The sequence below is a fragment of the Haemaphysalis longicornis genome, unplaced genomic scaffold, assembly GCF_048455015.1.
Source record: "Haemaphysalis longicornis isolate Haplotype H1 unplaced genomic scaffold, Haemaphysalis longicornis Haplotype H1 scaffold_2, whole genome shotgun sequence".
Classification (NCBI taxonomy): domain Eukaryota; kingdom Metazoa; phylum Arthropoda; class Arachnida; order Ixodida; family Ixodidae; genus Haemaphysalis; species Haemaphysalis longicornis.
The window spans coordinates 262,330,678-262,345,894 of record NW_027526295.1 but is presented as its reverse complement, the minus strand read 5'-3'; the positions used below and the strand labels follow the sequence as shown (position 1 = coordinate 262,345,894).

Sequence of the window (15,217 nt, the reverse complement as noted above, 5' to 3'; positions counted from 1 at the left end):
TCCCCATGCTAAAGAAAGTTTAGAGGAGGGCGAAAGCTCACAGTGCGTCCGACCTCCGCTGAAAGCGCGTCCAAAATACCCAAATCGCAAACGAAGAGCGAACCCATGCGACGAATTTTCGCGCACTAAGTAAACACATCTACGGACGCTCTAAACGCATATCTACACGTGGTTTATGAGATAAAGGTGTACTCGTTCTTCATGACCGATGCGTGTATTGCCTTATCTATAGAACCGTTCCTCACTCGCGGTTCTCAAGTAACCGTTTTGACACACTGGAAGCCCGGTTCCACGCACGCGCTGTGTGGCCAGAGATCTTATCAGAGCTATTTCGGTCAACTAACCGGTCTATGGGGAAATGCATTAGTTTTTTGGCAGAACGCTATCAGTCCCTGTAAGAAAGCTTTCGCTTCGAAAAACTTTCACTTGTAGCGCTTATCTCGTTCGCCTTCTACTTACTGTTACGCAGCTGTTACGGTGTGGCGTTTGTTTACGCTGCGCGTGTTTACTCGGAATGACGTCAGGGTGACGTGTGTTGTGCGTCTCGGGTTCGCTTGTGCCGTGGAGGAAAGAAAAGCTTCGGTTTGAGTCGAGCTCGCTGACTGGCCTGCCTTTGTCTGCGTGCTGTCTGCAGCGCAGTGGCTGGGCGTAAAGTTGCAGCGAAGTGCTGCGCATGCACCTGACACTGCGCGCGCGCACACACGCTACAAGCGTTGTTGCCGCTCCCCTCGAAAAGCAGCAACCACATCCCAGTCTCAAGAATCAGCGGAGGTCAGCAGGTTGCTCTAAATTTGCCAACACACGCATTTATTTGAAACTAACCAATATTTTACGTCGCACACGTGCTACATTTTCTTGTAAAAATGGCGGTATATCCGCAGTGAATTCATGCGCGAAAATAAAACTGCCTTGCATTTACGCAACAAGCGTGAATTCGTTGCATTCGGTGGAACTCTGTGGTGAACAAAAGCTATTTGCGGTGTAAATATCATGCAATTGGCGACTTTTGCTTTCCGGTGCAAGGGTTTTTTAATTGCGATGTTTGTTCAATAAGGCCATATCGAGGTGGTTCGGCACTGATCTATAGCAGGCGATTTCCCCAATTTTGGCGCCAGAACGAATACACTTGCAGAAATTCAGAGAATTATCTGCTAATGGGTAGCATTCTTATGCCGCCTGTCTTTAGTGAGTTTTTTCCAGCCAGTTTTTTTTTTTTTTTTTAAATCGTGTCCGACCATTTATCTCCAATTCCGCTATTATAACGATTACGGGTGAAACTTTCGCGGAATCTGCATTATTGTGGAAATGCCATGCGGTATACGTTTTGACATCTTCCGTAATATTTTACTATTTTTCTTATTTTTTCGTCCGACCAATTTTCTGCATTTACGTTATTACAACGATTACATTTGGAACTTTTCCGAAATCTGCATTACTGTGGAAATTCAAGGTGTTACACGGTTCGCCTTTTTCCTTAATTTTGTATTATTCCTTTTTTTTTAGTTTTTCAAAATTTCGTTCGACCAGTTATGTCCATTTACGCCATTACAGCGATTACAGGTGGAACTTCGGCGATATCTGCATTTCTTAAAAATTAATCCGTAGCCCTCCACTACGGCGCACCTCATCGCCTGCGTTGCGTCGGCGCGTTAAACCCTACAATCAATAGATATCTGCATTTTTGCGGAAATGCAGGGTATTACACGGTCGTGGCTATGGGGGTACTCGGCAAAGAATGCTACGCATTGAAATAGCGTTAAAAGGCCAGTGAAGTAAATTAGTGGAAGTCTTATTTGCACCTGCATTGCGCAGTTTGAGCCATACAAATGAGTAGTGGTGGCGTGCAGATGCGAGCGTGTGGGCGTGCCTATTCGAGAGGTCTGGGCCTGCCGTGACGGCAGCTGCTCCTGCCGTCAGGGTGACAGCCCTTATGATTGGAAACGTGGAATGCATCACCGCCGGCGTGACCCGGTTCCTTGTTCGACACCATAAATCGCAGGAGCTGAATAGGTTCTCGTTCGCCCTACAAGCCGTAATCCCCTGTTGCCAGGCTATCCCACGCTTCCGCGTTTTTTTTTTTAATATTCTTCCTAATAATAACCGAGTCGGTACTGAGCCCGGCGCTTTCGTGGCCTGCGCCGGGCTGAGTACCGACCGCACGTTCCCGGATGATTCCAATGCATTTCGCTTCAGAACGTTAATCTTGTGTGATTATGTAAAACAACTGCGACTGGGATGTCGTACCTTTTTAGAGTGTATCAAATTAATAAGGCCCTTTAATTTTGCTATCTCACTTCTTGTAGTTGAAACCGGCGATAATGAGCTTGTTGTCACACTGATACTCGTCAGCTGGCGCCCAGGCGGTTTGTTATCAATAAATAGATTGGCTTGGCTTGGACAGTCACGCTCAGATATGGCTACTCTTTACGTCGCATTGTGGTTGACAGGTGGCTTAGGAACCATTAGTGTATACGCTGTACGAAGGCCTCACAATTTTCGCAACGCCATAATTTACTTTAAACGAAGTTAAAAACTAAGTATGAGAGTTTTACCAACATCTGCATTTAACTTGATACCTTGAAATGAAGTCGTCAATAACAGCGTATTTATTTCACAGCTGCCTCAGAATTTATCTAATGACCTTTTAACCTTTAGTGTCTTGGTTTTGTTGCTGCACACACACGTAAGACTTGTAACTTTTCTGCGCACTTTCTTGCAGTAGTATTTGCGATGCAATTTCTAAATTTTTTCTACGTACGTTTTGCACCCCTATTATTGTAACCTGGATTCGCTGTTTTTTTACATTTAGAGTTGTATTAGGTAGAGAGGCGGAAGCGTGCTTTTGTGATCACCATTTTTTTTTCTTGAGTTTTTATGCAGTACGTGAGCGGACATAAGAAGTCAGGACAAGCTCTGGAAAGTGTGAAAGCCGAAGCGACTGGTGTAAGGAAGCGGGCCGTTTTTGTCAATACTGGGCGGCATTTGCTTGATGAACCCGCTTGTTGCAGCGCGAGCTGCCGCCTTCTGTGAAAATCGCTGACGTTCCTTCCTTTCACGTTGCCTCCCACTTGAACGTGCAGCCCGTGTCCCTATTTAGCGACATTTCTGTTCCACCTTTGCTGCTTGTTCGGCTAGTGGAGCTGGGGCGGTATTCTCGTGTTTTGTACGTTTTGTGTCCGTTTCAAAAGTGTCCGTTTTGAGCAAGCACTGATTGGCTAAAAGCGAGCACCCGGATGTGACGCCATGCAAGCACGGCGGAGCAACGAGCCGCGGTTTCTCGGCGCAGACGATTTTTCGTCGCCTTGTTGGTTCGCTGGCGGAACAATAAACACATAAAAGGTAGTTTAAAGTAGGTTTAGTCGTTTAAAATGTTTTTACAAGAACAGTTCCTCAAAAGTCAACCCAAAGCCCGCCTACAACTGGAAGTCTGTCACAATAAAACCGACGCAAAACGGACGTTTTCAAAACGGACAAAAACGAGAATGCCGCCCCTGGTTTCTTTGCTTTTCTCCCCCCGACTGCCACTGCTAGACGACTGCCTGGAGTTCAAATGCGCCGTGAAATGAAACCAGTGTCGGAAGGCGGCCGTCAGCCACAAGGGGCTTTATCTGGCAGTCTCCATTTCGTGACCGTTTCAAAGTGTTCGTTTTGACCGAGCCGTTATTGGCTGAAAGCAGGGGACCAGATGTGACGCAGCACGTCATTGGACAGAGGCATCGCAAGTGCAACTACGTCTCGACTGAAACTGGCGCAAAATGGACACTTTCGAAACGGACACAACTCAGAATTATGCCCCAGTTCTGAGCTGTTCATGAGAGGTCCAAACAGCTCTAGGAATAAAACTTCTTTCGGAAAAAAGAAAAAAAAGAAAGTGTTCTGGGCAGTCCAAAATCGGCCATTTTCTTCCTCGCCCGATTGAGGCGAGTGAGAGGAATGCGGCCGCGTCACGGCTACTTTGCAACCTCGTTCTTATCAGCTGTGTGGCTGGGCGTTATCTGGGAAGTCTTTCCGTGCTTTGCGAAATGAACAGCCTCTGGCGCACGTTCCCGAGCCGGTAAGAGAGCAGGAAGTTCCGGGTAAAATTGGGCCTCGTTCGTTCACGGCAGTCGGTGAATGCTAGTGACGGGGAGGTCCAACTTTGCACTGTCTGGCTGATTTCATGTAAGCGTCTGTAACGTCCAAGGCATCCTCGCCCCCCTCTCGTATCGGGCCCTCGCTTCTCCTTCCCTAACCGTAAAGTACTCATGCATTATCTCCCTCTCGCTCTGTGTTGAAATACAGGTTACGTAATAATTGTTACATGCAGAAAACCGAGTTTTGATCCCTCGTGAAGATGATATTCTTAGTGTGATAGCGTGCATCCTTTTTACACTTCCATGAATTCCAGCTCTGAATAGAGTAAATTGCTTACGTTGCGCACTAAACGTATTTTCCTGCACCAATCAATACCACTCAGTGTGTTTATTTTACTTTAGCGACCGCTACGAGTAAGTGCACTCCGGATGACTCGCTAACTTCCTTTTGCTGAACCTATATTTTTGTCACTTGCACCCTTGCAGCAGCCGAACGGGGCGCATATATATATATATATATATATATATATATATATATATATATATATATATATATATATATATATATATATATATATTAATAGAAACTACCGTCGCCGTCATCGGCGGAGCCGTACTGGCTATAATGGTGACAGTCGTTTGTTTAACCCTACGTCTTACTAAATTTTCTGGCGCGACTTGCATTTCCTTGATAGTTTGCTCGGCCCCGCTAATGTTCGACTCGTTTGCTCTCTCTTTCAGGGTGGCTTCCCTGCACAGCCAGGTGGCCGAACAACAACACTGGGATGAGCACAGACTTGGATAAGCACTGACTAGATATCGTAAGTTTCTCCCTATTTTTAGCGGAGCGTGAAAGTACACATAAAGCGAGAAGTGACTGCTGTCGTGTGCAACAGGCTTTGATAGGATTTGCAAGGAAGTGGGCGTTCTTCGATACATGGAGTCTTTTTGTGCAGAGATTTGTTTAAAGTAAAAGATTCAGGTTAAATCAAGATAGTATAGAAATAAGCAATTAAGAAGCTATAAGGATTGCTTGCGTTGTAGCTTTCATGAACGGTTTTAGCGCTCATATTAAGCTTAGCTACTCAAGGCAGCAGTGGTCTGAATTTTCTCGCGTATCTCCTGGCTATATACTACGTGCTTAGGCGTACGTGCATAGCTGGCTGGACGTGTCGACGCTTTTCTCTTTCCGCGAATATATATTCTAGGCACTATACCGCGACAGCCGCCGAGACCGTACTCTTCGTCTTGCGTGTAGAGCGTGTGTTGACAGTCCGCGGTGTCACGACGCATGCACCGCAGTAGGCGATGCCTTCTCATGTTCTTCCGCATCGAGCCCGTGCTTGCGGCGGGGCCCTTTTGCCGAGTTACCGAAGTCACCGAACTTGTGGATCTGTACTTGGCGTTGTTGCGCTGAGGGTGCACCGTTTCTCCGAAGGTAACGCAGTGGCTGTGGTCGCCGCGTTTGCCAGGACGCACAGCATGCTGTAATGTGATTGCGTAATTTTCTCGCGTGGATTGGACTGCAGTAGCTCATCTCAGACACGCACCAGTCACGGTGGTAAATTTTCGACGGGAAAAATAAAATATGCGTATAGCGTTGGGAATTGTGAACGTTTAACGAAAGGGGTACAATTGTTTAGCGATTTGTCGGTATTTTTTATAACCGGTCGCGTCGGACGTGACGAGACGAGCCAGTATTTTTAAGTGATACTGCTTTGTGATTAGATCTGCCGGAGAGGCATTTAAACGCAGACCGGATTCGACCTTTTTTGAAACATATGGATCGATTCGAATGGCTATTCGATGCCCTTATTTTTCTGCGTCACTTCTGACTCCATTAACCTGCGCGTTGCTTGTGGAATGTACCGGCGACGCTGTTGAGGCTTCGACTTTACCCTTCCAGTTCTCTTATTGGCCGCTGCAGCGGGTGCAATTGATCCCAGGTCGACCCTGCGAAAAACAAGAAAAAAGAAAAAAAAAGAAAATGCTGCGATCGTTCGCCTTCCGGACGTACCGCGTGGTGTGTGCGCGCTTTGCCTGCCTATGTTACACGCATCTCTCTCACTATATTTTTGTTCGAGTACCAGCCGGCTGCAGGCGCTGTCGGTGGAAGGGGTGTTTCCGCCGTCGCTTCGAAGCGTTCACGTTTGTGGACAGCGCGCTGTGCTGTGACGAGAAATTGCTCCCGTTCGACGGTATAGATAGTATCAGCGCGCTCACCGGAACTGCGCAGCATTCGATCTCATTGTTTGGCGAAGGGAGGATCTGCGCAGCGAGCATGGCGAGCCTTTGAGACCAGCGTTACACCCGGTGACGACACTCTCGCTGTCCCCGCCCTGAAAATGTACTCCCCATTTTCTCGGCGTTCGATGTCGCTGATACTATACCCGTCGCCCTTATCCCTCTATCGCGAGACCCCCTTCCCCTCAGAAAGGGGGCGTATCACAGTCACCTTGGCCGCTGACATGGATCCCTGTGTAATTCTGCATCGCTGCTCGACATCGACGTGGCTAGTTCTAGCGCGTACGTACGCCTAGATCCCTGTCGTAAAACGAAGAAAAAGGACCGAGTCCTTGTCCTTGCGCCGTTTCACTGTCATTTAAAAAAGGGCCGACGCAGCTTGACGTGGCATCGCGAGCGCGTCGTTTCGAGCCTCGTGTGCCGAATAAACTCGCGCATTGAGTGAGAACATTACCAGGAATGAAAGAAGCGGCAGAAGCTCGGTTTTTCGGAATGCTGGCAGCCTTGTACTACGGCATCCAGCTATTTTCTGAATGGTGTGCGAAGGGTTGGGCGAAGCGCTCGTTATCGCGTTTTGTATTATCGGCAAATTAAGCTTGGCCTGAGAAGGCATGAATGTTCTGGTTGTGCGAGGTTTCTCCTCGAAAGCATGCAGCCCATTTGAACGACATAGCCAAAAAATAAAGTAAAACTACTCGCGCACTTAACAAGTCCGCTTGCGTGCTTATGAGGCGAAAGCCTGGCGATACTTCGTCACTGCTACGTGGTGTTTGCGTTCCTTTCTTTGATTTCGTCTATTCTTCCTTTGATGCAAGTTACTGCGATTGGCCGACCGGCGACACTTCACGGCTCAGCTTCCCCAGAGTTCTACACACATGCCGTCACGTTCACGTGTCACGTGATATGAAGTCAGCGCCGCACGCACTATAGGCTAATGCTGTATTCGGGTGGTCGTTTTAGAGCGCTCTAGAGCACTCCGAAAAGCGACTCCGTGTTCGGGTGGTCGAAATCGAGCGCTCGACGTATGTTCGGTTGGTCGTCTCAGAGCGTCGTACTCCACTCCGAGCACCTCCGACTGCTCTGACTCCGAAGTTGGAGTGCCGCCGAAATCCGGAGGCGATTGGGTCACGTGACCCCAGCCGCCGCGGCTGGCGCTCGCCTCTGGCTCGCCCCGCTCGCATGCCCAGTCGGTGGCGTTCGCTGAACCCTCCCTTTCTGTGCTGAGGCCTCGACAGCGGTTAGTTGTGGGAGTGTTTCGACGATTTTGCTTCTCGTGCTATTCCCCGCATCATGTCGAAACGGAGAAGCCTGTTGAGTGTAGGGGAGCCGTCTCCGCTACTTCTGCAGCTCGAAATCGACGCCGAGGAGGACAGCAGACGACGACGACTCGCACGTTTACGCTGCGAAGTTCGCCGAACTGTTCGCCGAACCACTTTTAGTGTTCAAAGTGCAGGAATACGTTCGCAAGGTTGTGCACACCTATTCTTACCTTCAATCATTGCGAATAACAGGCGCTAGGCTGATGTCGGGAAACTTTGGCTTGGAGCTAACGCGTCCCTCCATGACGCGTCCGATACGGAGGCCGCCATTTGTTGAGACACCTTGGCCGGCCTGGCTGTTTGCAGTTGCCGTTTTGGCCGCGCCGCGTCGCCACGGTCGCGTGCTACTCCAAGATCGGGTACGCGTTCGGTTGGGGAGCGGTGACTCTTGCTCGGATTGGGGGAAGCGGCGCATCGGCGTACTCCGAGTCGGAGTATCAGAGCGACCACCCGAATACAGCATAACTCTTGTTCCGCTGCTAGCTCTTGTTCCACGCTGTGGCAGCGTGGTGGTATAGCACTCAGCACCTACTCTGGAACCAGGGTTCAATTCCCATTGAACCCGTGCTTCAATTGAATTCCCGAATGTGTTCTGGAAGAAGGGTTTTCCCAGCAATTCATTTATCTGTAGAGGTGAAGCCTACTCTACGGAGATCGGTGTAAGCTTGGGCTTTGTAAGATGGCTTTCCCACATTGCCTGCTGCGCAGTGAAGCATGGCCATCCGCGGAGGGAGTATGATTACAGAACATGGCTCAAACCCTTGTGTTGTCGAAGCTATATCACAAGAACAAATTATATGACAATTAGCTGCTAAGATGGCTCTACCGTTACGCCGAGTTTCATTTGCTTGTCTTGATTACTTCACAGTGAAGTTGTCTGCTGTCAATGGGTGGCCAGTTACAGAAAACGGCTGTGTTACAGGAAATATTCGTAAACAAATTATTTGGCCGCTAAGTCTACTCTAAGTCTAGCCGCTAAGTCTACTCTAACATTGCGCACCTCAGCTTCACTAGTCATCAGGGAGTGGAAGGGCAATGAATTTTTTTTATTCGCTGCGTACAGTAAGGGCCGTTTCTGGTACCGGGCAACGACAACGCCGGTTCTTCGTGCAGTGGGTCACTTAAAGCTTTCGCCTTAAAAAAAAAAAAAAAAAATCAGAACCTGCTCGTCATTTCAAGAATGAACGTGTGCAGTTTACTTTTGTGCATCGAAAGCGCTATTTTTTGTGCGTTCGCCCATTTCTGCTCTCATTTCATTCCGTCTTGGCAGCGCGAATGTATACGTCCAAGTATGCGGCATTTCCCGAGCAATGGCACTGTCTAGCGCGTTATGTCCTCCGGATTATGCGTGTCACGGCACTTTCGGCATACTGCATTCCCTCGGCGCCGCCTTTTCGGCTGTCTCCGCTTTGGAAGCGCTTCTCCTGGCTGCCTTTTGTCGCAGCGCTGACGCAACGGCCGAAAACGTCTGCAACGACGAGGTTAGCCTTTCCTTCTTTAGTGAACCGCGCCGAGGTCGCGGGGGCCTCTTTTCGAAGGCGATTACTCGTTTCCATCCCTTTCCTCGACGGCGCGTGACTCGGCGCGCGCAAAGCCCGTCTTCCTTGCCTCGTTTCAAATTCCGACGCGCGGAACACGCTGCCGTATGCCAGGACAGTGCGCGTGCCGCTTTCTTTAGCATGATAGAGTGTTCTAGCTGAGCGCGCCTGTGTTCCGTGCTAAGTGCACGGTGACGCAGCTGCGCCTGCGTGCCGCGCTGTCTTCCTAAAGCCCTGTAAATGGTATTCCGACTTCTAATGGACGCTTTTCGCCTCCTGAACCATTCAGAAGTGACGCGTCAGCTCCGCCGCGCATTGCGGTGTTGTTCCCGCTGTGTTGCCCCGCGCGTAAGTGCTGTGTCCTTCGTTCTGTCCGTATTCTGGCGCACTTTGTCTCAAATGATGTCGCTCGCACTAAATGGCCCCATGCTAAAAAAGGTGGTTCTTCAGCCGTAGTTGGATTATGAGTGTGGCGACGTCCACAGCACATGGATGATCGCAGTATAGTGCATGTTGCGATATTCTAACTAAGGGGTTGAGTAGTGTGAAAGCGCAAGAAACCAAGAGCTGAGATGGGCCTTTTGACGGTTACCGCCGCTTTAAACTCCAAAAGAGGACCGCCAAAAATAACTGGGATTTGGAACCGTGACCAAATGTGTGGGTGCAAAACAACGATATATATATATATATATATATATATATATATATATATATATATATATATATATATATAGCCCTCCGGCCCTCGTAACTTTGATATCCGGTTGCTTCTAATATACCACTAGTGGTAATATTTTGAAGGCTGCGTTGAAGAATACAGACCAGGAATATTTGGAATAATCTAGACTACTGCCGGGTAAATCCTGGTGCGCCTTGAAGCTGACAGCTCACAATCGATTGCTGCGAACGCTTTGCCGAAACTATACGCGCATCACCCGAAGTCGGAAGGCTTTTTTCTTTCGTTGTCTTGGCTGAAACTGTTCGGCGGGAGTTTTCCAGAAGGAGCGACTATTCTTCTGAGTGTTGGGAACGCGTGCTCAATCGGGCGCCGAAAAGCTGCAGGTCAGGTCACAACGCACGTTCCGCACGTTTCGTAAAACAAAACAAAACAAAAAAAGCAATGATGGTGACAGCAACGTGCGTTTGCGATGAGCTCTTGGTGGTGGCGGAGTTTTTCTTCCGCTGTTTCTGCTTTTCGTTTAGTTCCGAGCCACGCGTGGGATCGAAGGCATTCTGTTCCCCTGCAGGGCGCGGTCGAAAGGGCACGGCGAGAGATTTTGCTCTAGGTCTCGGAATAGCTGTCCGCGCGTGTCGAGAGGTTGCGCGGGCTCTCTTCCTTCGATGCGCTGCGCCAACGTCTGCGCCGCCTACAGAGTACACCCTTCACGCAGACACTCACCCGGTCAGATTTTTCAGGCGTAGCCATTTTGATGTCTAGGCCGTTTCGTTCCTTCATAAGAGTGGCGCGGCCGGCAGCCCCAAATGTTCTGTACGGTGCCCGCGTGTATGCACTGCACTCACATATCACTTGTTGCTGGGCGAGTTGGGGCGTCTTAAAAAGAAGGGCCATCTACGGACGACCGCAGAGAGAGAGAGCAGAACCCGAATACAGCATGCTAGGTCTGCGCTTATCTTATATGCCCTGCTCTCTCTCTCCCTCTCTCTCTCTCTCTGGTCGTCAGTAGTTCGCGAGTTTTGCACTTCTCGTTAGTCTTTTCAGTCGCATTTTTTTTAGTGTGCATTTTCATTGGCTTGTAGAGCGCCATTTAAATGCTCTCGTACGAGTGTCGCCGTCCGCGCAGACGTCGAGTTCCGGGGCGCCAACCCGCAGGGCCAGTTTTGGGACGACGACCGATAGGGGTCATTTTCTCTCTGTGTGCGGCCGCTCTCGGCGGCGCAGCCCTCCGTAGCGCACGTGCGCGACCGTTGACCGATGGCCGAACCCTTCCCCCCAACCTCTCGGAAAGAGGAGCGTGTTATCGGGCTGGCCGGACCGTCGCTTCCGCGTGATACATCTGTGCCGTAATCTTAAACCTGCCCTGGCTGAAGTCACTTTATCCAAACTTCCTCCTGGCAGGGCGCCCGAAGAAGGGCGGCTCCTGTTTCAGCGGATGAAGGTACTTTGCGGCTCGAAGCTGCATGTTTCGTCACTCGGGAAGTGTGATGCACTGCTGTACCAAAGTGCCAACGACAGTCGCAAGCTTGGGCGAGTTGAGAGCCGGGATCGAGTTGACGCGCAGGAAACTGCTGTGAATGCAGTCTTGTATTCATCGTTAGTTGGCGCTGTTCTCTGGTCGTGCCAACGGCAGGCTTTTCTCTGCCGTGTACAACTAGAAGGAGGTGAAAGGGAAAACACGAAAGGAATAAAAAAGTGAAAAAAAAAAAGCCCAACGAAATGAACAAGGAAAAGCAAGGAATTTACTCAAATTAAAAATACAACCTGTCGCGCGGCTGAGTGCATGCTAAGGCGTTGTGTTGCTGAGCCCGAGTTCGCGGGTTCCATCCCGGCCGTGGTGGCCGCTTTTCTGATGGAGGCGTAGAGCGAAAAAGCCCGTGTGTACGAGATTTCGGCGCACGTTAAAGACACCCAGGTGGTAGAAATTATTCGGGAGCCCTCCACTACGGCGCGCCTCAAAGCCCATGTGTAGATTCGACGCGTAAAACTCCAAAATCAAATCAAGTTAAAAATACGAGGACTTCGAGATGACGTCGTACTCCAATAACTGTGCGATTGGTTTGCTCACTCTTTTTTCAGTGAAATTGAAAAAAAAGGGCGATCTTCGTAGTGAGAACATCGCTGCGGCTAGCAGCAGTGATCCACTATATCACTGCTTTGCGTAGATATGGCGCGAGAGAAAAATATTCCTTGTTGTTTATGGGCCAAATCTAATCAAATTAGGAGCATTTATACAGGTAACTATGCTAATAACGAAACTTAAATCAGCTTAAAAAATATCTTCTATGCTGTGAGTTACAAGACTAATATCCTTCACAAGGTTGGCGCAAGATTAATTAGGCGAAAACAGAAGATTTTAAGTGCGAATGCACTTCTTAAAGGCCAACTGCACTTAAATTTTTTCTTTGTCGAAATAAGTAGTCTATGCTCTTAAAATCACCATGGCGAAATCCCTAGCTTCGTAATCACACAGAGCGCTGTACCGCCGTCGCCATCACATGTTTAAACTAAACGCGTAGGCAGTAATATCCGCCATTTTTTTCAATGAAAAAAAAAAAGAGATTAGAAGGCTTCAAACTTTCACGCGCTTGCGAACGTCTTGGTGTCAGAAAAACTCTTTTGACTTGACAATATTATTTTTACTCAAAAAAAAAAAAAAAAGCTCGAAACGAGCACTTGCCTTACATTTGTCATTCCTATTGCATTTATACCACAGAAAAACAAAAGATATTTTATAAGTTCTTGACCACTTGCACTTCTGCGTCCGATATTGGCCATATTTGGGCTGGCCCAACGCCACCTCCATCCTTTAGACCTTTCCAAAAGTTTGACGACCTAAATAGAGTTGTGCACGCGGCTATAAACAATTGTGCGACTTTTGCCTCACTCGCTAAGTGAAGCAATTAATATCAGCCTTTCTGGTAGTAACAAATACATCCGCACAAATATCGGCCGTCGTCTTTGCGAAGTGCGAAAACTAACGAAACTGCTCCTCTCCTAAATAATAGACTAGATTTTTGTTCAATTCCCAAGTGAAGCGTTAGATTTAGTTTATTTGAAAGTAAAAATTCGATTTTCGTTGTGCAGCACGGCGAAAAATACTGGGCCGATATTCACGAAACTGTTTGTACGTAATGTATATATAGTAGAAATGGTGATTGATCGCCGCCCGCGTGCGGTTTGTTCCCTTCAAAGAGAGCGACGTAATAGCCGAGACGTCGGCTATAACGGAAGCTGCTTTTCGAAATCGTACGGGCAAGTAGCTTTGTAAATCAGGGTCCGCTCTTTTACTTGCAATGCCAAAAACTGCTACTCCGGCAGTGAATATGATGTAAAAAATTACTGTCGGGCGGTCTACTTCATCTCGACTGATATCAACGGGATGCCGGAATAGCGCCTAACTCCATTATCATGGGCATACGTTAGTGGAAGTTCTTCGGTGGAAATAACAGAGCGAAACGCGGCGCTACCAAGCGCATTTCAAGGAGGCTCTCAGCAGCCGCCGGTCCTGGGGCGGCCGCTTCCGTTCCGCCACGTACGTCACGTCCGGTCGCCGGTAATGGCCGCCTTTTCTATTCAGTTTCGGTTCCGAAAACGCCAATGTCACGAGACGTTTGTGTCGCGCGCGTTGATGTTTGAAGCGCAGTATTTTGCATTTCGCACCCTTTTTATATGTACTATTTGGCGACGTTATTTTTTCGTTCTCGAAAATTTGAGTGCAGTTGGCCTTTAAAGGCCAACTGCACTCAAATTTTCGACAACGTAAAAATAATTTCACCTAACAGTTCATATAAAAAGGGTGCGAAATGCAAAATATTGCGCTTCAAACATCAACACGCGCGACGCAAACAGCTCGCGACATTCGCGTTTCCGGAACCGAAACTGAATAGAAAAGGCGGCCATAGCGGCGGCCGGACGTGACGTACGTGAGGGAACGGAAGCGACCGCGCCAGAGCCGGCGGCCGCTCAGAGCCGCCTTCAAATGCGCGTGGTAGCGTCGCGTTTCGCTTTTTTATTGCCACAGAAGAACTTCCACTAACGTTTGCCCATGATAATGGAGTTGGGCGCAATTCCGGCATCCCGTTGCTATCAATCGAGATGAAGTAGACCGCCCGACAGTAATTTTTTCCATCATAATAACTTCCGGAATAGCAATTTTTGGCATTGCAAGTAAAAAACGGACCCTGATTTACAAAGCTATTTGCTCGTATACGATATCGAAAAGCAGCTTTTATTATAGCCGACCCCTCGGCTATCACGTCGCCCTCTCTGAAGGGAACAAATCGCACGCGGGCGGAGATAAACCACTATTTCTACTATGCATTACATGCAAACAGCTTCGTGAATATCGGCCCAGTATTTTTTCCCCCGTGTGCACATCGAGAATCGAATTATAAAAGGGATCTGAAACTATAAGCCCGCCTCCACAGCTAAATGACGCACTAAAACACGAAAACACTTCCTATCTACCGCTGTTTTCTACTTTAACCAGAGACAGGTACTGTTGAAAACGTTTTACTTTCAAATAAACTAAATCTAACGCTCAAAGTAAATGCTTCACTTGGGAATCGAACAAAAATATAATCTATTGTTTAGGAAAGGAGCAGTTTAGTTTTCGTACTTCCCAAATACGACGGCCAATATTTGTGCGGGTGCATTTGTTACTACGAGAAAGGCTGATTTTGGTTAACTTAGCTAGGGAGACAAAAGTCGCACAAATGTTTATAGCCGCGTGTACAAGAACTCTATTTGGGTCGTAAAACTTTTGGAAATGTCTAAAGGATAGAGGTGGCGTTGGGCCAGCCGAAATGAGGCCAATATTGGACGCGGAAGTGCAAGTGGTCAATAATTTGTAATATATCTTTTTTTTCTTTGGTAAATGCAATAGGAATGAAAAATGTAAGGCAAGTGCTCCTTTCGCGCTATTTTTTTCTTTGAGTAAAAATATTATTTTCAGAGTTTTGCTAACTCCAACACGTTCGCAAGCGTCTGAATAGGTTTAGGCTTCTAATAATTTTTTTTTTTTTTTGCTTTGAGAAAAATGGGGGATATTACTGCCTATGCGGTTAGTTTAAACATTTGATGGCGACGCCGGTACAGCGCGCTGGTGTAGCAGAGAAACCCCGGGCGAACGCATCCCTGCGCCCGGCGGAGCGCCCTGCAAGTCGCCGGAGAAGCGCGAGCTTCACGGGCCATGTTCCCCAACCTCCGTCACAGGCCGCTCGGAACTTGTTACGGCGACTCTCCGCCAGGTGCAAACGTCGTCTGCTCGGAGGTACTTTGAACGGCGGTACCTAGCGCTCTCTGTGATTACGAAGCTAAGGATTTCGCCATTGTGATTTTAAGAGCATAGACTACTTATTTGGA

General features: G+C 48.3%; 1 protein-coding gene across 6 annotated transcripts in view; it reads left to right on the top strand.

Annotated features, from left to right (window-relative positions):
- LOC144170556 (putative polypeptide N-acetylgalactosaminyltransferase 9) overlaps nucleotides 1-15,217 on the top strand; it is a 148,875-nt gene that overhangs the window by 65,352 nt on the left and 68,306 nt on the right. For 2 of the 6 annotated variants that reach the window (XM_077700419.1, XM_077700420.1), the window contains exon 2: nucleotides 4,815-4,894. The exons of 1 other annotated variant lie outside the window; for it this stretch is intronic. The gene's annotated coding sequence lies outside the window, so the exon portion shown is untranslated. Of the gene's footprint in view, nucleotides 1-4,141; nucleotides 4,162-4,209; nucleotides 4,234-4,814; nucleotides 4,895-15,217 lie in introns of those variants that run through there. 3 more of the 6 variants (XM_077700422.1, XM_077700421.1, XM_077700423.1) reach the window with 3 other exon arrangements.